Genomic DNA, 21,187 nt, shown 5'->3' on the forward strand with positions numbered 1-21,187 from the left:
TACTGTGATCTTGTACCTTTACATGCCAGGTCTTGGTTCTCATTTTTTCCCCTTGCCCCCACCCTCCCTTCACCCCGTCCTCCCCTCCCCACCTTCAAACACTTTAATTCCATTTTTACATTTTCTCCTATTGTTTTTCCTTTTTCCTTATTCCCCTTTCCCTGTCCTTCTCACTGTCCCTACACCTTTGGTCCTTTTCTTCCTATTGCACATTGCTAATTGTCCCATTAGGATCTTCAGTACTATTATAGTTTTTCATACCAGAGAAACTATTTGGTATTTGCATATGTGTGACTTATTTATTTCACTTAGGAGTATATCCTCAAAATGTACCCGTTTACCTATGAATGAATCTACTTTCTCATTCTTTATGGCTGAGTAGCATTCCATTTTATAGAAAAACCACATCTTCGTTATCCAGTTCCCAAATGATGGGCAGATGGGCTATTTCCAAGTTTTAGCTATTACAAACTGTGCCGCTATAAACATTGGTGAGCATATATCACCGTGGTATGATTCTTTTAATTCTTTTGAAAAGATACCCAACAGAGGGATGGCTGGGTGAAATGGAGCCTCTAATCCTAGCTCTTTGAGGTATCTCCATAATGACTTCCACAGTGGTTTACCAGTCTGCACTCCCACCAACAATGGAGAAGGGTTCCTTTCTCCCCACAGCCCCGCCAACATTTGTTGTTGAGTGATTTCTTGATAAAGCTATACTTTTGATGCCTAACCTTTAGCCTAGTCCTCCCTTCTTCCCCAAACAGGGCCTTTTGAAGGGCATTTTATCCATCTGGGCTTCTAGAGGTTAAACTAAATTAAAATTTCTAGTTTTTTTCTTCTCTCCCTGGGTTTATACTAGTTCAATTGATTATTGATTAGTAACTAAATGTCTATGATGAACAAAGACAGGGAAATGATTATTTTCTTCTTTAACGCCGAGAGAAGATCATGGGTAAAAACCTCTCAAGACACAAATTCGGGCAATGAAAGAAGCCCTTGGTGATGAAAGGCTGAGAAGCACCATTCCGTGCTCTAGTCCAATCCTGTTCTGAAGCAGACTTGTACTTTCGTGTGCCCTCGGGGCCATGTTTATGTTTATCCCCTGCCGGAAGTGTTCTCCCCACTGACCCCCGTGCCTGAATTCGCTGCCTCCTAGGGACCTGGGCGGTGTCATCTCCTCCGTCCCACGCGCGTTGGGAGCCACTCCGTACAGTGGTCTTTCCCTTTCGAAGCCTTCGCTCTCTCTCACACTAGTCCCAGCTCCAGCATTAGCCTCCCCGCCCCAGGTGGAGACGATGTTCTTTGCATTTCACACACAGCACCCAACTGGCTGCTTAGGAAACCGTGAATAATAGGGAGATTGTGCAGAGCGCAGGAGCCCAGCCCAGTCTACCCCCATCTCCCTCCCAGGCTCAGCCCGCGGGGCCGGTGGACCTATCCTGAATTCATTTCCACCTCATTAATTCGCCTCCAGCCCGCCCCCGCAGGTCCCGCTCTCGCTAGTCGTCTCTGACCCCTCCGCCTCCCTTTTCTTCCTTCTCTCTTCCCCTGTCGTCTTGCCAGCTCGGCCTCTATCGCTCCGCGTATTGTCTCTCCACCTCTTTCTCCCCGACCGTCTGGGTCTCCTCTCCGCCTTTGGGTGCGCCTTCTTCAATCTGGGTCTCCGCTTCCTCGGCCCCACGCCACGCCCCCTGATCAAGTCCATCCAATCCCCGCCGCCTGGCCTGGCGCTCCACTCTCCCATTGGTCCGTCCGGACCCCCCCGTCCCCCTCCCCCGCTGCCCGGCCCACTTCGGGCTCCTTCATTCACACAAAGTTTGGCTCCTGCGCTGCTGAGGGAGGGGACCGTCCGGCTCGGCCCAGCTCTGACCCCCGCCTGCCAGACCCCGGCCCCATCCCCAGGACAAGCCCTTATCTGATCCCGACTCCGGGCTCGAGAGTCTTGACTTTGCCCGTCGCGCGGCTCTGCTCCTCACTCCTGCCCGCCCCGTCCGTCCTCTGTCCCGCTGGCCTTTCCGAGGGGCCACTCCACCTCGGGACCCAAGGTAAGACCCTGGCCCTGATGAAGCGCTGCCGCCCTGGCCGGGGTCCACTTAACTCTCCAGAGACTTCATCGCCGCCCCCCCCGGACTCCCTAGTCCGTTCCCTGGCTGGCCTCGGGGGTACCATCCTGTGTCCCCTCTCCTGCCTTGGGCAGTCCCAAACAGACCCTTCTGGAAAGGGCCCTCCGCGAGGGGTACTCGATCCAGGATGGTCACTTCAGACCTTTAGCTTAAGGAAGGCTTTCCCGATGACCCCTCCCACTGGGCACACCTGCTGTTCCGATTACTACAGCCACCTCCCTGCATAAATGTGCACCCTCTACCAAGGCGCACAGACAGCGCCCTCTTCTCCCAACAGGGATGGGTCACTTCCCTGGCCAGCTCCCCAACCCCCTGTCACAGTGACACTCATATGATGACACCCACAACCACCAGTTCACACGTGGGGAGACAAACACAGGTTAGATTAGGGAGGCACAGCTGTCTGGTATGTCTCCGTCACTGCCCGGCCATCTCTCCCTTTTCTGACTTAGCTTTTACTTCGACACCCTTCCCTTCGACTTCCCACCCCTCCTCAGCTATTTCACAGGGAGAAAAGGAGCAGGACTGCTTCTTCTGGAGTAAGAGAGCAGATGGAATCCATAAATTCACCCCCTGAACAGAGAGGCCCCTTCCTGTTCTTCCCCTTCCCCCACCCCCTGCCACCAGGACCCCACCAAGCGCACCTGAGTTAGAGAAGAACTGAAGGCTGCAAGTTGCCGATTTGAGGGAGGACCACTGAACCTCAGGATGGGTAGAAGGAAGAACCTGAGACAAAGTAGCCCTGGGGCCTCTGGTGTCTTGAGATTTCATCCCAACACACCCAGGCAGGTGGGGGCAGGTGCGGACCGGTGGTGGAAAGACCAGTACAAATTTGGCTCCAAAGGGAAGGCAGAGTTTAAAACCTCATCAGGTTGCTTATCAACGCACATTCTGACTCGACTTCCAGCCAGTATGCCCTCACCCAGGCATCCGAATTTTTTTCTCCCCCTTAGGGAGTGTTAGGTAGTCCAGGTGGGAGAGAGATGGTGATGGAAGATTTGATGCTCTACTGTTTAGGGGTGCTGAGGAGGAAGGGCACAGAGTGGGTATCAAGATGCCAGCCTCAGGAGAGGCTGGCAGCCACCACCAAGTTTGCTTGCTTCAGCCTAAACCTCACTCACTGATCTCCAAGGATTTTTTGAACATGCTCTTGGCATGATGATAGGCACCGTCCTGTGCTAAGGGAAGGCTTGTTAATTTCCGAGGGTATAGACTGAGTATCGGGGACCAAATCTAGAAGAAGCCAGGTGTCTCGGCTCATGGCTGGTCCTTCAAGGAGGAGGATGGGGGGGCATAGGGAGGGAAGCGTCATGCCAGGGAGACGGTCCAGGCTGCACTCCTGAGGCAATAGGCATGGCCCAGGCAGTGCCAACTCCACCCTCACCCCAATCCTTTGGTGGTAGTGGTGAGGGAGGGAGGAAAAGAGGGGGAGTTGGTGGGTGATCTGGGCCAGTCCAGCCTCCCAAAGCCCTTGCCAACCTGGGTCCTGAAAGGAGCTGCTGTTTTCTAAGCCACCCCCCACTCCCCCACCCAGGGCCCAGAGCAGCCAAGTTGTCTCAGCGGATATCAAATGGCAATGACTCCACTGACTGTTGGGGTGGAGGTGGGAGTGGCAGGGGGTGCTGGCTCATGGTCCCATACCTTCTGCAGCTCTAATGCAGAATCTCATTGCTGCCCCCTACCCTGATGGGAAAGTTTTGTCTAACCAACACCAGCCCCACACCCAGTGTGTGAGTGTGCATGTTGTGTCTAGGGATTAGCTGCTTGTCCGCTGACATCTCCCACCTCCTCTGTGCAGCCCCCACCTGTGCCACTCCGTGTGAGCTCATTTTCAGCTCCAGCTTTGTTGCCTTGGAATAGAAGGAAGCAACAGGCAGAAGACCCAGGGGCTTCCCTTCCCTTGTCCTTCTTGGGGCCCAGGGAGACTGGCATACTTGGAGCTTGATGGACTCAGACAAAGTGCTCTGGAGTCATCCTGGGGTTGGTGGGGTAAAGGGTCAGGACTCTGGGGGGTAGGTTGTGCTGTGAGACCCATTTCTCAGCAGAGATTCTCAGGCCTTTTAGCAAAATGCTTGGCTTCCACAGAAGAGATGTATAGAGACTGAGGTCCCTCGCACTGATGAGGGAGAGACAGTGGGTGGTGGAGCCTCTAAATTGTCTGTCAATGGTTATTTCAGACAGAAGGGGAAAAAAAAAACCCCTCAATCTCCACCCCCTCCATTCTCAGCCTAGATTCTTCTCTTGCCTGACTGGTCAGTGCTACTGTCCAGGACACTGGTGAGGTCCTGGAAGGGGCAGAGGGAAGAGAGAACACAAGGCACACCACAGAACTAAAACTACGGAAAAATTGGAGAGAAAGGGGAGGTTTGGATGCAAATGTTAAGCACCCAGTAAAGGGTGGTTGGCTGGGGGATCTCTCAGATCCTGTGGTCTCAGTCTCTCTCCCAGGCTGAGTTAGATGCTTTTCTTTCTTCACCCGCATTTAGTCTCCATGTTGCCATCACATAGCAGGCAAATCCTGGTTTTACCACTTAGTAGCCACACAGGGCTCCCCATCCTCACCATGGGGCTAACAATAGTTGTGAGAATCAAAAGAGTCAATATTTGCAAAGGGCTTAGAAGGTTTAGCGGGTGAGAAGTGCTGTTGTTGCTTGACAGGGTCCTCCCGCCTCTCTTGTGGAGAGAGCATCCTGGCCAACTCGTCTTCATGCTTCCCCCACCAAGACCTAGAAAGGACAAAGAGAAAGGGATTGTGGGAGAAGCCCTCCCGTGGGTGTCCTGCCAGCCTGGAGCCTGGGTTTGAGGTGGTGGGGCAGGGAGGGGCTAGCTGTGGAATGCGGCAGAGAAGTCAGTGCTGGCCCATGGGGCCTGTAGAAAGAGGCTGGAGAAGTGGGGGCGCCGGAGGACTGAGTTTAGCACCCCAGGCCTCCAGAAAGTTCTGACGTGGTGGTGGTGGGGCATACTGTCCCTCTTGCAGCTCTTCCAGTGGCAGAAAATGTTCTGGGGGAGGGGTTGAGGCTGTAGCTGGAAGGACACAGGTCAGATCTTAGGAAGCAAATCCCATAAAAGGGAAGACATTTGAAAGGAAGATCGGAGAAGAAAGGGAAACAAACTTCTTGGAAGGGGAGAATAAAACAAGCAAAAACACCTCGCCCCAAGAACCTTCAAACAAAAAGCCCATCATTAAGGCTACTGAGAGGAGCTGTGAGGCCAGGAGGTGTCGTGATTATGGTTACAGGTGACAGGGGCCTCACCTGGACGGCTGGTGGGGCTCCACATTGCTGTCCCAGGCGCCCCCTTTCTGCTCTGAGACAGGAGGCACAAAGAGCACAGTGGTGGAGTTGGACCTCCCTGGGCTTAAAGTCTGGTTTTACTGCTTAGTTAACACACAAGACTCTTCATCTCGCCATAGTTGTGAGAATTAAAAGAGTCAATATTTGTAAAGGGTTTGGAAGGTTTAGAATGCAAGAGGTGCAGTTGTTAGCTGATGGGGTCCTCCCACCCCTCCGGCCCCTTCATCTTTCTTGGCAACTGGGTCTTGTCCCTGCCCTTCCGAGGTGCATTTTCTAAGATTCTGGGGTTCTGTCCCAAGTCTCAATCCTTCACCTTTCTGGAGTTTGGGAAGGTGGACAAATTATCAAAGAGTTTAACGTGAAATTTTGTTTCATCTCCACTGTCTGGTTGCCACCAGTGCGGCTGTCTTCACACCCACAGCCTCTTCCTCCCATGAGTTTCTGCCAAGCAGATATACTTCTTCACTTCAGATTCTGTGCATGTGAATGGGGCTGTTGGGGCAAATATCAAGTTCTATCTTCAAAGATATCGGCTTCTGTTCATCCCTGTATCGCCTCCTGTACTTTCTGGAAAGCCCTCTTTTTGCCTCTTCCTGCTCTGTTTCCCCCACGTCTCTCAGGTTTACGTGCCCTCCTCTTAGGCCTCTGATTAGCCTGTTGATCCCACCAGCTCTGTGAGCCATGGTGGCCTCCTTGACTCCGGCCGCTCTCTCCTTGGCTCCTTTGTCCAGGGTGCAAGCATCACTAGAATTGCTACCACAAAATACCAGGTTTGTCTTGCCCTTTCCCAGTTACAGTCTTCAAGAGCCTTTATGCCCCTCTCCCATCTAGCACTCCATCTCTTAGGACTGTGTCCCGGGGGCCACGTCCAAGGGAAATCCCTAAGCCGTGCACAACCCCGCCAAGGCCGTTCCAAGACCCTTCTTTCCTGCAAACCACCATCCTGTTTCCCTCTCTGCCATCTTGCTTTTTCTCTTTCATCCGTGACTTCGTCCAGGGTGCCCATGCATGGTAATGTTGGAGGAGACCCCTCATCACCTTGGGTTACCACCCTCTAGGGTAGGGCCTGTGCCCTGTCGGTGAGGGACTCCCTGAAATAAAGGCATCGCTTCTTTCCCTGAAGCCCTTGACACTCAGCAAAGAGCTTGGCTCCTAGGATGCAGGGTGGCCACTGTCCAGCTGAACTCCAGGCAGGAGACATTTCTGCTTGCTCATTCTGAGGAGAACCCTGACTTTAGCAGCTTATGTGGGAGTCCTGCAGTAGGGTGTATAGCAGACCCCATTACCCAGTTCTTAGGAGACCCCTCCCCTACTGACTGCTCATCGTGGGGCAAAGGCTTCTCTCTAAGATGGCCAGCAGCAGACAGGCCCCACAGGGCTGCCGCTCTGCCCTCACCAGGGAGGTCTGACTCCAGCTGGATGCTGGGCTTGTCGGCTGCTGTCCAGGGTAGAAAGAGGGGGTAAAGGTCAGAGTCCAGCCTGGGACAGTCCACTGTCCTGGGCATACCTCTGAGCGGGGCCTTGTGAGGTGGGCGACATGGGGACTCTTCCCCAGTGGGACATAGGCCTGGCCTGTGCCTAGTGTTAAGCTCTCCTGACCTGGCTGGGCCAGCTCCCCTGCCCAATCACTGCATCCAGGCATGTGTCCTCTCCCCATGCAGACCACTGCCCGATCGATCCCCATGATGAAAAGTCCCCAGCAGCTGCTGAGAGCGGAGGCGAGTGTCTGAGGGGAGCGAGAGCAGAGAGAGGTTATCAAACTTTTCATCTCAGGACCCCTCTGCACTTAAAGATTGCCAAAAACTCCCAAGAGCTTTGTTTGTACAGTTTATAACTATTGATATTTACTATGCTAGAAATGAATGCTGTACGGATTTAAAAATCGTTAGTTTTTTTTTAAAATAGCGAAAAGCCCATTGCCTGTTAACATGATTTTTAAATAAAAAGTCACATTTGCTAATAACAGTGACATTGTTCTACATTCTTACAAATCTTTTTAATGTCTAGCTAGCTTAATAAAAAAATTGGTTTCTTCTCTGCACTTCTATATAAAGCTATCAAGTCGCTTCTGGGAAACTCCACTGAACTCTCTTGAAATAGTGAAAGTGAAGACAGCAGCTAATGCAGTGTTAGCATTGTTATGAAGAAGAGGTTTCACTTCACAGAACCCTCACAGGGGTTCCTGGGCTACACTTAGAGAACTGCTGGCTAGAATTTTCAAAGAATATTTTCAAAGAACCTCACATTTTCAAAGCACCGCAGACCATGCTGACTCCCCCCACTGATTTTTCCTGGCTGATAAGGAGACAGAATTGGGAGCAGTGGTCAGTGTTGTAGGTTCTGGAGACAAATTACCTCTTAATTCCACCTGTCACCCTGTGATCTTGGACAAATCTATCTCTGTGCTTCAGTCTTCTCAGCAAGAAAATGGGCTTTAAAAAGCACCTACTTAGTTGGGTGTGATGGTGCACACCTGTAATCCTGGCACTCTGGGAGGCTGAGACAGGAGGATTACAAGTTTGGACTCAGCCTGGGCAACTTAGTGATTTAGGAAGACCCTGTCTCAAAATACAAAATAAAAAGGGCTGGGGAGATGTAGCTCAGTATGAAGACTCTGGTTTTATCCCTAGTACCACAGAAAACAAACAAAACCCAAATCACTGAGTTTTTAGACTTGCTGAGAATGAAGTGACATAACACTATTAACATGCCAAGCACGGTACTCGATAATGTGAGCTCTTATTAAGCTCAGAGCTTCTCCGTGAATGTACACCGCCTCCATTAGAGTAGGCAGGAAGACACAGTGGTGATCCTTCTGTGTCACAGAGGGGGCTCCTAGCTCAGAGAGGGCGGGTGACATGTGCAAGGTCCCAAGGAAATTTTGGGCTCCCAGACAGTGTGTGTGTGTGTGTGTGTGTGTGTGTGTGTGTGTGTGTGTGTGTGTGTGTGTGTGTCCTGAGATGGGAGAGGAAGCAAATCTCACCTCTCCCAGTAATCCCAGGTGAGCACCAGGGCCCATGGAGAACAGCAAGATATCTTGGGGGTAAGGTAGCAAGGGACACTGCCTGACCACAACTGAAAGAGAAATAGAAAGCTGGGGAGTTATTCCCAAGCCCCAGAGATTTTTCTGCCCTGCCTATAAAGTGTCCCAGCCCTCTCTTCTGGGGTGGACTGGGACGTCTGGAGTAGAGGGCGTCTGTCAATGGGCAGGATGGCAGTCAGGTGGCGCCCATTCTCTGGATGCTGACTGAGCTCTGCCCTCCTCTCCCAGCTCCCCCCACTCCGGGTCCCAGGCCTTCTCCTCATAGCCTTTTCCCTGCACCCATCTCTGCCTTTGGGCTGCAGGGCTGAGGTAGGACATGGTGCTTTGGGAAAGGCAGCTGGGGCCATGCCTGGGCTGGAGAAGAGGCCTGTGCAGACAGGAGGGGAGGTGGGGGAGACACAGGTACACACTGGAGAAGAGCTGGCTCTGGCCTGTTGGTCCTTGGGCTGAGTTCCCCTGGGCTGGGTGTCTGCTCCTCAGTCCGTTCAGGCTGAGATCCCTGGAAGAGCTCCCCGGATCGGGCCCTGCACTAATCCCTATGCTTCCTTCCTCTCGAGTGGCTTCCTCAGCAGAGGGCTTATTACAAGGTGGTACCCCAAGGAAGCAAAAGCCCACAGCCTCCCAAACCTTGAGCAATACTCTTTCTGAACTTTAGAGGCTCAGGTCCCACCCCCACCTTGAAAGCTTGACTACTCTGAGGGGCGGCCCCAGGGTTGAGACCCTTGTATCTAGTGCTCTTACCACACTCCTAGCTAGGCTAGACCGCAAACTGAGGTAGGGAGCAATGGGCTCCCCACAGCTGATCCCCCATCCCTTTGTCCCCCTGTCTTTCTCCATTTAGAAAGTGCTCTCTGTTGAGTGGCAGGTTTGGGGGCTCTGGTTAAGTGTCCTATGCTTGGCTCCTGAGTAGAGCCCCCAGGGCACCGAGATCTCCGTCTCAGCCCTGCCCCACCCCCGTCTCTCCTGATGCCAGCAGCCCCCCAGCTCCCGCCCCTGGGCTGTGGGACAGCAGAGGGCAGAGGGGCTGGCTCTGCATACTAATATCCTTGCCCATTGTCAAAGCCCCTTTGTGCTGGAGAGCTCCATTGAGGCGGCTCCGGGGCGGGCACAATGGGGGCTCTGTCCCCGAGCTCCCCCAACAGTCACCTGCTTTCAGAGCCTCCCCCACCGCCCCCCACCCGCCCAGCGTCCGGAGGGCCCAGAGAGCATGGGGGAGTGGGCCCAGGGCCAGGCGACACCCCCACCCCCCCGGGCAGGCTGGAGAGATGGACATTTGACAGGGCCGACTGTGGAGGGCACAGGAGGGGACAGGCCCAGCTCCTAGGGTGGGGGCAGTCCGTGGATGGAGCAGGAATGCAGGTCCTGTGAGGCCCAAGTTGGGCAGGGGCGCTTATAGCCTGCCCACGCCTCCTTCCAATGCCCAGCCTGGGCCCCACTATGCCCAGCTCCGTCCTCCGCCTGCCACAGGGACACACTGGAGCTCATATATGCGGGGACACACGGGCTAACTCTCATCTATGCAGCCCCACACGCGGATCCCCGCCCCCACGCCAAGCAGATGTTGCCCAGACACAACACAGGATCAGGGCCCAGAGCTGCACTTTGCACCGTGGTCCACCTGTGTACCCCCCTTACCCTCAACCCCGCCCCTGTCGCCTTTTTCCGTCAGCCTTGGCCGTGTCAGCACCATCCCCCTCCACACGCCCGCTGCCCTCTGCTGCTCTGACACAGGTTGTAACAAGTTTGCACTTGTTGTGACCTCAAGAATGTGGCCCTGGGGCGGGAAATGTCCTGCTGCCCAGACCATGCTGCTTATTTGTTAACCATGGACACAATCTCTGTGGAACTCAGAGAGTGGCTTAGGGGCCCAGGTCCCGCCAGTCCCAGAACTGAGTCAAGCACATAGGGCAGAGCCGCAGTGGAGGACTAACCTCTACCCTTGAGGCACACAGGCCGGAGGGGACTGTCCTTTGCATTTGCCCAGCGAAGTTGTGTGGGCATGGCCCAGCCCCTCCAGCCCTTTGAGGCAGAGGGGGCAATTCTCCTTTTCCCAGCCAGGCTCTGAGAAGTGACACGCTATGTCTTGCTTGGTGGCAAGGCTGGGGCTAGGATGGAGGGCTCTGCCTCCAGTTTTGTTTTATCTTAGTTTGCTGCCTCTTGGCCCTACTCAACTGATCCTTTACCCCACCCCCATTTTTTTTTTTCTTTTTTGTACTGGGGATTGAACTTGGGTCCTTGCGCTTGTGAGGCAGGCTGCAAAACCTCTGAGCTACATCCCTGGCCCTATCCCCAAAAGAATATTAACAGGGCTAAACTTTACCACTTACTTACCTTCCTAGGGAAGCAGTGGGTGCATGGTGGCAAGTGACAGCAAAGAACGTCAGGCATGGGGACCTTCCACAGGCTTCTAGAAAGAACCGCAAAGGTCACTTTGACCCTTCCACTGCCTCCAGGCAGCATGAGCCTCCCTCCTTCCATTTCCTACCTTTCCACCACTCCTGCTACCGACCTGGTCTTCATAGCTAGGCTTTGGACTTGGAGACAGATCTCTGTCGATTACAAGTCCTTGGTGATGCCGGGCTCTGACCGTGCCATCTCCTGTGCTGTGTCTGTGCAAGGATCTGAGGGGGCATCTGTGCTCGTCCGACTGATCTGGTTTGGGGATCTTCTAGCAGCTTGGAGCAGATGCCCTCAAAGAGGAAGAAAGAGAGGCCTGCTGGGATCCCAGGGACTTGAGGGCTGACTGCACAATGGTGCGTCGGGCTCTGGGAGGGTGGGTGGGGTCGCAGCTGCAGAAACTCCAGTAGTCAGAGAGCTGAGTTGAGTGTGTTGGGTTCATGATGTCACCAACCTTTCACTCAAATTGCATTCTTATTCCGACAGCTGCAGACTCCAGTAGTCAGAGAGCTGAGTTGAGTGTGTTGGGTTCATGATGTCACCAACCTTTCACTCAAATTGCATTCTTATTCCGTGTCCAGGTGTCCCCACTGCTCTGGCTACTGATTCTGCATAAGCCACCTCATCCGTCTTTGTACCTCCCCGATCCTTATACTCTGGTGTGATTCTTCTGCCTCCAAATGTCACTTTAAATGTCCCCTGTTGGAGAAAGGGGCCTACCCAAAGGATAACCTATCCCCTCCTGGTGTTCTGGGCCAGTTAGTTGTTTGGAGAATGTGTCTCAATCTAGTTGTGTGTGTACTCAGTAACTACATGCCACCCCTACTCCATTCTCCTTCTTAAGTGAGGAATGTGGATAAAGAGCACATGGAAAGCTGGGAAGGGATAGAACCACTTCCTCCTGGGGTGATGGTGGACCCGCTCAGACTTCTCTATGTGAGGGTCAGAGGTTGCTCTCCATACATGGAACTGTAGCATTGAGAAGGAGAGGGACTGGAAGGGACCCATTCAGAGACCATGGCTCAGTTCTTGGAGTAGGAATTATAGGCACAGAGTATCCAAAGGGTTCCCTTTCCTCCAGGGATGCAAATGAGAATAAAGCACTTAGGCAGCCGCAGATAAAACCTGACCTAGCAGGAAGAATACCCTGAGTGTGATATAGTACTAAGTATAGGGGAGGGACAGAAAGAGGTAAAGAACTCACTCTGCCCGGTGAGGAGAGGTCCCTCTTTAGCCACCTATTGAACAAAGCCTGGGTGGCTTAGGAGCAATTCCAATAGCTCCCAGAGCCTGGGGCCAAGGGGTTTCCACCTGTCTCAGAGGAATTCCTGTGACCGTTTTCACAGCCTCCAGAGAGCATCCCTGAATGCTGCCATGCCCAGAGACCTGCTATTTGCTGTTTATTCTAACTCTTCTTGTTGGGACCCAGCTGCTGCAGGGGACTGGGGGAGACCCCTGAGAACCGTTGGCTGGAAGGGTCAGATCAAACATGTCCGGGACAGCGGAAGCACCTCATGGGTAATTTTCCAGTGATGGCTCTATGCCAACGGACAGTTTGGGCCCTGAGAGTCAGACCTAACCAGAAGAGAGAAGTTAGGGTGAAGAAGGACAGGGATGTGGCTCTAAGTCTGATTCAAAATGAGACACCGGGCCAGGGATTAGCTCCGTGGTTCCCTGCCTCTCAAGCACAAGGTCCTGAGTTTGATCCCCAGTACCAAAAAAACAAAACAAACAAACAAAAAAACTCAACCCCCCTCAAAACGCCCGCCTAACTTGCAGTGAGATGTCGGGAAAGTTGCTCCCCTCTTCTAGGGCATGGCTTCCTGTTTTGTGAAACGAGGGATGGGTTGACCACAGGCTCCCAGCACCAACATCCTAGGACACAGCACAGTGGCAAGATAACAAGCAGTCTGCGCAGGCCGGGGTTCAGCTTGCAGGACCACCCCTTCCGGGCAGTTTTCCTGCAGAGCTGAGCTCTCTAGGTCTAGTTTCCAGACCGCGAGCACGAGGGCAATGCTCTCACCAACCTCCAGGTCCAGTGACTTCTAAGCTGAAGGAGCAGAAATTAGCCAAGCCAAGTGGGATGATCCCTATTATTTGCAAAGAACTGTTGATAGGGGAAAGAGTGGTGAGAGGTTTGGTGTTGGTGGTGAGCAGAGAACATGTGTGAGGCGGGAGGAGGGTACAGAACGTTGGTGCTGGGGAGGTCAGCAGGGGCCTGATCATAAGGTACTCTGTCCACCTCTCCTGTGACCCTCCTCTGCCCTCCTTTTCTGACTTTTCCCTCTCTTTCTCCAAACTCATCCTTCTTCTTCTCGCTCTCATGGGCACTGGACGTACTGGGACCCCGAGAGGACCTGTTGGTCCAGCGTGAAATTTCAGGTCCAGGTCCAACTGCGGCAGTTTTGGGCCAACGGCTTACATTTTTGCCCGCCTTTCCCACCATGAATGAGGAGTCCACCTCCCACAGAAGACTGGATTTCTGGTGTTGAGGTACTCCTGCTAGGCACAGTGTAGGTACTATGGGCCTCGGTTTCCTCACCTGGTCACCCTCACCGTGAGAGCAGGGAGTGTGTCTAGGTGGGGCTGAGGGTGGCTCGCAGTAAGGACTGAAGGAAAGTAGAGAAAAGATGGCTTCTCTGGAGTCAAGGCTGACGGGAGGACTGAGTCGGTGCCTCCAAGTGCCCAAAAGTTCAATGGGAAGCAGAGGATGAAGGATGAAGCGGGATACACACTCTGAAGAGACTGAGGGAGGAAAAGTAACGTAGAATCTACATGCCATGGGCCCTCCTTTTAAGTCTAGAAATACCAGGCATGGAGGAGAAAAAGATGAACAAAATACAGGCAAAGAATCAGTTCAGAAAAGATTCCCTCTTTGGGAAAAGGGGTCAATAACTGGAACCTGGGAGCCCCTTCCCCATCAGAGAGACTCTCTGCCTCCCCTCACTTCCTCTGCAGTCTTAACTAGGTTCAAGCCCTCCCTTGTACACTGGCCAATACACCTTCGGGGTGACAGGCGAGAAAGTGTGCAGAGAAGAGGTCTTCACCTGCGATCTCGTCAGTCTTCTCCAAAGTCAAGATCTCCACCAGGATCCTGGGAGGCCCAAAACAGTGAGTCCTCTCAGCTTGGGCCTTCGCTAGTTTCCCAGGCTCAGGTGACAGATATTCCAAGGCCTGGCCACCCCTGGCCCTGACAAGCTGCCAGCTCTTTGGAGTCCCTGAGTTTTGGGACTGGAGGGCAGACATCGAGGAACTAAGCAGCACTCAGCTTTCCTTGCCACACGAATTTCCACCGCTAGGCAGTTGAGAGGGTCTGGGAGGAAGTCTCATCTCGAGAGTGATAGGAAAGTGGGTTAAGGGGTCATGAGACGGAAGCCCCCTGGAATTCTAGGCTATAGTAAATCCTATCTGACAGATCACCGTTGCTCTAGAGAACACAGAAACAAGGCAGTGGATTAACCATCATGAAGCCGCCTGTGTGAAGAAATAACATGAGTAAAAAGTCCCTGCGAGATGGAGATAGAGGCTCTGGTTTGCCATGAAATGAATATCAGCAACTTATCTTACGTTGATGAGCCTTAGTTTCTCTAATTGAGCAGAAATTTCCTTCATCTGCAGAGGAAGATAATAATATCCTTATTTGTACAAGGACTTTGCAGGTGTCACATGACTTATTTATCACCTGCTCTCCTGACCACACAATGCAAAGTTTTATTGCCTCCTTAGGTGAGGAATCTGAACCCTGGAGAGATCGAGCGATTGGCTGACGTTCCCAGAGCTAGTAAACAGCACAGACCAGGATGGCGAATAGTGGTGAAAGAATAGATAAGGACATTTGGCTGTGACCAAGGCCACACTGGGATAACAAATAGGTATCATTTGTTAGACTTAGTCCATTCGGCTGGAAATGGCCCTCTGGATCACGGTGGCAAGAAAGATTCTGGAGCACAGTCAGGAAAAAAATGGACTGTGATGGATTAAAGATGTGTACTGGGGGCGGTGGTAATGATTCATACATAGTACATAGTTGACCTCCCTAGTGCAGAATCACCTGGCCATCTCAAGTCCTAGTCCTTCTATATCAAGCCACTAGGTTTAAGTTCAAAGGTACTATCCTCAAAAGATGACTGGGATATAATCGGTGCCTTGGGAAAAGCTCACAGTCTCCCAAGAAGTATGAAAATGGGGTCCTGGAGGGAACATGGGGGACAGGAGAGAAGCTCCAGGCCCAGAGGGCTGCAGGAGCTACGGTGTGGGGACCGGCAAGGGGAGCCTGAGCCCCGTTCTCTGCGCCTGGAATATGGGGGCTCAGGGAGCAGGAGAACGGGCAGGGACCGTGGAAGCGACGTGCGTCAGAGAGTGAGGGATTCTGGACCCTGACAAGCAGTGTGGGTCTCGTCACCAACGCTGTGCTGTCGGAACCGTTCAAGGATTCAAAGCTGAGCACAGCGATGGGATCAGAAAGCTGTGTACAAAGGGATCGTGGCAGCCCGGGGGTTGGGCGGGAGGAAGGTGAGCCCCCGGGGGCAGGAGGGCCAGGAGTTCGTTGTAACATTTTAAGTGAAAGAAAGTAAGAGGCTGAACTAGGGCAGCCTCAAAGGATATGGAGAGATGCCCACAAGGCAGAACTGATAAGACTTAGTGACCCGCTGGGATGAGGAGCAGGACTCAGATGTGGCTCTGAGCCCTCAGTGGACTGTAACTTGGTGAACAAGAAAGGACACAGACGTACAAAAAAGACTTTTTTTTTGTTTGTTTTTGAGACAGGGTCTCACTAGGTAGTTGAGACTGACCTGGAACTCACTATGTAGCCCAGGCTGGGCTCGAACTCACAGTGACCCTCCTGCCTCAGCCTCCCGAGTGCTGGGATTATAGGCGTGTGCCACCACGCCCGGCAAAAAAACTCTTGAGGAGAGAGGATGTGAATCCGAACATGTTAAAGTTGGAATGTTCCAGGTAGAGGGCGCTTGTAAGCCCTTGAGCAGATATCACAGAGGTGCCTTGGAATCTGTGGGGCGGTTGTAACCCCAGAGGAAGGGCGGGGGGGAATGGCTGCTGCAGAAAGGCTGCTGGGGTTGAAGACTGACAAAGTGCCCTTGGATTTAATGACTAGGTCAGCTGTGACCTTGGAGATTTTCCTACTGCTTTTAACCTAATCACCAGCCCGTGTGGCTGTACAGAGCAAGTGGAATTGTTTTAAATTTGGCAAGCGCATTGTAGACTGCAAAGCCATATATTTTGCAGATGGTTATTTCTATTATTTTAATTGTTAATATTATTAGCCAACCCTTTTGATATTACCGGTATGAGGCCCGTACGCTTATTTATTTTCGTAGAGTTGCCAATTGAACCGGAAGGCTTTGCACATGTCAGGCAAATGTTCTACTTCTGATCTAAATCCCCAGTGTCAAGACCCACTTGTTTGTTGTTTGTTTGTTTGCTTGTTTGAGGCATGAGTTCAGGCTGTCATTGATCTCACCCAGGCTGGCTTTGGATTTGTGGTGATTCTCCTGCCTCAGCCTCCTGTGTGCTGGGATTACAGATGTGTGCCACCGTGCCCCACTCCCATTTATTTATTTATTTTTGTTTGTTTGTTTTTGGTTCTGGGGATCGAAATTGGGACCTTGTGCTTGCAAGGCAGGCGGCAGAACCACTGAGCTAAATCCCTGGCCCCTCCCATTTATTTTTAACTGGTAATTTCATGTGGTTCGATCTAATAGTAAAAAGAGTGGGCTCAGGTGTTGGTAGGGGTGGCAGAGAGGACAGTCTAGGGGAGCAGGCTGCTGAATCAAGAGCAGCCCTTAGGACTGGAAAGCGCTGCCCCCTGCTGGTGGGGAGGTAACTTCAGCACGGGCAGAGGGTCAGGTAGCTGGTGATGAGGAAATCCGCGGGAGTTTTCTCTCACCTCTCCCACCTGGCATCAGTAGCCCTGCTGCCCCCTCTGCTGGAAACTCAGCAGACTGGAATGGAGGTGGATTCTCCCAAAAGAGACTTGGTCTGGAAGAATATTTCTAATATCTAAATTAGTTTGATTTCCTCAATCAGTGTCTGAAAGAAGCTAGACATGGAGTCCCTCTGTGGAGAATTCTGGCGCTGGCCATGGCTGACTGGAGACGCACGACACAGCCGATGTCCTCTCATGAAGGAGGGCTCCTGGACTAGGTGCTACTCATTGCCTGTTTCTCAGATTTTCCATAGCATCCATGGGGACTTTCATTACCTCGTGTCTTACTGATAACGATAGGATCGCAATAACAGTAGGACTCATTCCTGTATGGCCTATCCCATTGCTTCCAGCTGAATCTCAGCGCTGATAAATGGAGTTAGCATCTCAAGTAGATGTTCTCCTGAGGTGTGGACCCAGATGGGCCGGGCTGGGAGGCTCCAGGGACAGCTGGGGCTGGGGCGGAGGAGGCCGTGCTACAGCCTCTGTCCTCAGTTGAACTCTGCACCGTGCCAAGCTCCTCACAAAGGACCAGCTCCCTGCAGAGCCTGGGATGTGCAGCCCCGCAGTCCCAGGCGATGGTCAGGAGCAGACACTGTGGCCGGGTGATGACTCAGGGAGGAAGTGTGCTGGGGGGTGGTGGGGAGGTCAGAAGAGCAGGTGCACAAAGCATGTGCGGAAGTTACCCCCTCTCCAGCCAGGGATGGAGGGGTCCCTGTGATGCCACCGTCTGGGACGCTCTCTGCAGGAAGACTGCTCCTTTCCTGAAGGTCCTGAAGGGGGCAAGAAGGCACTGCCTGGGATTGGGATGGAGGAAGGGGCAGTGGTCCCGATCAGCTCACACTGAAGTGAGCACCGGACACGGTACCATCACTGTGTCCCTCCCTCTCTTGACTGGAAAACACACGGCGGGGTCAGAAGGGCCAGGCAGAGGTCACAGGCTCCTAGGAAATGCTTTGAAGGCTTTTATACTTTCTTTTGATCAAACTATGTGAACTTTCCAAACGTTGACACAAGGGAAGAAAAGCCTATTCTTCCCTGGGCCAGGGCTTTGGTGTGGGGCTGGGGCTGGAGGATGGGAGACGGAGGCAGCAGTGACTCAGCTGGAAAGTCAGGCCCCGGACACACACATCGCTCCTTTTATTCCCACCTCAAGATTTGTGTGCATCTGGCTCCATTTCTATTTGTTTGTTTTCCTTGGGGCAAGACAGGAGGGAGGCTAATGAATAAAGACATTGAGTTTGAGAAGAGCCCCAAACTCTACTCCATTCTTCGTCAACCTTGAGGCCTTACATAATCCCGCGGCCTCTCCTTTCTCGTCTCTTCTCCTCCTGCTCATTAAGAACCCTTGGAAGCCCAGAAATGCTTTTTAGTCCCCGGTGCAGCCGATCTCCTTGTGGAAGCCTTTAAGATACTATTCAAGGGGACTTAATACCCAGAAAAGAGATCATGTGGCTGGCAAGGGGACGCAGAGTAGTGTTTCCTTTCTCTGCCAAGGCCAAGGGAGGCAGTTTGGCTGGACAGGGAATTTTAAAGTGGGAAGTGCCTTAGTTATCTTCTTTTTTTAGTATATGTGCTGCCGAAGTGAGCACTCCTTAGTCATTTTCTAACAGCACCTCCAAACTGATCTACCTAGTGCGCTAAATGCCAAGGAGAAGGAACTTTAGCCCAGAGCTGCCGGAACCATACACAGCACATCCTTACGATCTGCTTTTGTTTTTTTGTTTTTTTTCCTGTTTCATTGTACTTCACTGTATGCTGCTTGTATAATATTATATTATTTTCCCTCAAAATCTTCAAAATGAATATCTGAGGAAAATATGCTAGAGTGGATCCTGCAGCTCTGCCTTCCTCCTGGCACGTACAGCGAGGTGAGGAACTGAGCTGCTCAGTGAACAAAGGGAAGCCCTAGAAGGTTAGGGACTTTCCCAAGGTCACAGCAAGTCCCCAGCACAACTGTGATTGGCCCGAGTCTCTTGCTTCCCAGCTCAGGGCTTATCTTTGGGGCAGGGTCTCACCTATCCTTCTAACTGGGCATAGTGGTGCGTACCTGTAATCCCAGCACTTGGGAAGCTGTGACAGCAGGCTTGCTGGGAATCCAACGTCAGCCTGGGCTAACAGTCAGCTCGAGGTCAGCCTGGACTATATGGCCGAGACCCTGACTCAAACACCAGAAACAGACAAGATGAAGAGGAGAACTCATTCTGATGCCCGAGTCTCTCTCCATCCCCCGAATACAAGGTACCGACTCATCTGTAGTTCAGTTGTCTAGTGAATGTCATTCTGCAGCCAGTCCTTCCTCAGGTGCTGAAACTGGGGCTCAAAATCCTGCCGCCCGTGAGCAGGGCTCTGCCAACACAGAGCAGTGGAGTATGTGGGTACATCCCGGGGTCAGAGCATGAGCCGGTGCCGTCATTCCCATTTCTGTCCGGAGTCAGTTTTCTATATCCAGTAGTGACTGGCTCAGGAATACCTTCCAATCTAATATGAGGTGTGATAAACATGTGGAGAATGTTTACATGGGTTCAGAAATATACTGCAGTGAAAAACACATTACCTTTAATGTTCCTCAGAGTGCCTCCCCTCACTTCCAACTTATCCCATCATCCTCTCTGCTTTCTGAAGCAGACCTGCAAGCCCTCTATTGTGAATGTCTTTTTGGTTGCTCTGTTGTGGCTGCCTCAATGTCCTGGAATTGATTCAAAAAATGTACCTTTCTTTCACAGTCATTCTGATGGGGGAAGAGCTAGAAGTTGCACAGTGCCAGATCTAGTGAATAACATAGACCAGGGCACATGGTAATGCTTTTATGACCCTGCTTTTCCATTGGATGGCACCGGCAGCAGCATTCACCATGTTTTTTTCTTTTTTTTAAATCACACCTCATAAAGACACTCATGAAAGAGGGCTTTCAGAACTGCTTCAGAAAATGACAGGAACCATGCGATCAATGTGTAGAAGCAGGGGGGAGTATCGTGTGGGGGACTAATGGCAATGTATCTTTTACTGCGATACATGCTTAAAATTTAAACACCCACCATATATTGTGAGCATACCTTATAATGGATTAGGTAATATAGTGAGTGTTCCTCCCATCCTCCTGGAAACTGGCTCCCTTCCTCATCCTATTTCCAAAACTCTAAGTCAAGAAAGAGATTCCCTTCCAGGTGGAAATAGGGAGAACACCAAAGAGGCTTCAGGGTTTACAATGCCTCTGTTAACATGGAAACCTATGTCTTGGAGTACAAGATGATAGGAGGATAAAGGGTGGAAGAGAATTTGAAGGTGACATGGATGGGGAGATGGATACCATGCTGTTTCTCCATATCACCAACTTAAAACCCACATCTCCAGGATGAGCCCCAGGAGCTGGAGAAGCATGACCTTGAGAGATGTGTAGGGGAAAAAAATGAGGAAGATGAAAAGGAACACAGAAGGGAGGAGTCATTTTAGTAACTCCCAGGATGAAAGGTAGGAGGGCAGAGCAGGCAGCACAGAAGGAAGTGAGAAGAGAAAGATGTGCTGTGTAAAAGTAGAAGCCATCACAACTCGGGCTTAGTGGCGCATGCCTGTAATCCCAGCACTTGGGGAGGCTGAGGCAGGAGGATCGCTGTGAGTTCAAGACCAGCCTGGGCTCCATAGTGAGTTCCAGGTTAGTCTCAACTACATAGTGAGACCCTGTCTCAAAAAACTGAAAAAAAAAAAAAAAGCCATCACAATGGAAGGATCCTGCCTCCCATGGTCACAGGCACCCTGGGCATCATTGCTGGGGACTTTCCACGCCAGCCTGGATCCTGATGACATCTCCTGGATGTAGAGTGTGGGGTTTTATCAGTGAAGGCAAACCCACTTTAGGATTATTCTGAAGCTACAGAGAAAAGGTCTTTGGAATCCAGTCAGAACTGGGTACAAACACCAGCTCTGCCACAAAAAGTCACTTGACTCCTCTCAGTTTCCTAAGCAGTAACTATTATGAAGATCCTAAGAGATGCTTGACAGAGCTGCTGCAAAAATGAAAGGTGAGGTGAATGCCAGTCCGAGGTAGGCATTCAGTAACTGTAGTGTTCCCCTCGCCTTTCCATTTCCCAGAAATGAATGTTCTGGAGAGGAACTACTCATGCCCCCCCCAAAGGAAAGTCACTTAGTGGCTCTGGGAAACGATGAAAAACAGGCTCAAGCCCCATATGGAAGAGGCCAAGGCTCTGCTTCTGATACCGACCTTGAAGAGCAACACCGCCCCACTCCACACCAAGTGGAGTGATGCCCCCATTCTGGCTGTCCAACCTTAAATGTATGAAGCAGACTGCAAGCACAAGAGTATTGTGTGTGGTGTGTGTGTGTGTGTGTGTGTGTGTGTGTGTGTGTGTGTGTGTGTGTGTGTGTT

At 51.9% G+C, this 21,187-nt stretch overlaps 1 protein-coding gene and 1 long non-coding RNA gene across 2 annotated transcripts in view; one reads left to right on the top strand and one right to left on the bottom strand.

Annotated features, from left to right (window-relative positions):
• Positions 1–1,798: 1,798 nt before the first annotated feature.
• Positions 1,799–21,187, top strand: part of Kcnj10 (potassium inwardly rectifying channel subfamily J member 10) — a 29,377-nt gene continuing 9,988 nt past the window's right edge. Inside the window, exon 1 of the mRNA XM_010616681.2 lies at positions 1,799–2,048. The gene's annotated coding sequence lies outside the window, so the exon portion shown is untranslated. The remainder of the gene's footprint in view (positions 2,049–21,187) is intronic.
• Positions 2,042–11,174, bottom strand: LOC104857012. Its single transcript, XR_004517988.1, has 3 exons — positions 10,972–11,174; positions 10,794–10,869; positions 2,042–4,852 (listed from the first exon to the last, which is right to left on the bottom strand). It is a non-coding gene; the product is annotated as an uncharacterized LOC104857012 (long non-coding RNA).

Source organism: Fukomys damarensis, unplaced genomic scaffold (assembly GCF_012274545.1).
Source record: "Fukomys damarensis isolate Sample0158 unplaced genomic scaffold, DMR_v1.0_HiC HiC_scaffold_19, whole genome shotgun sequence".
Classification (NCBI taxonomy): Eukaryota; Metazoa; Chordata; class Mammalia; order Rodentia; family Bathyergidae; genus Fukomys; species Fukomys damarensis.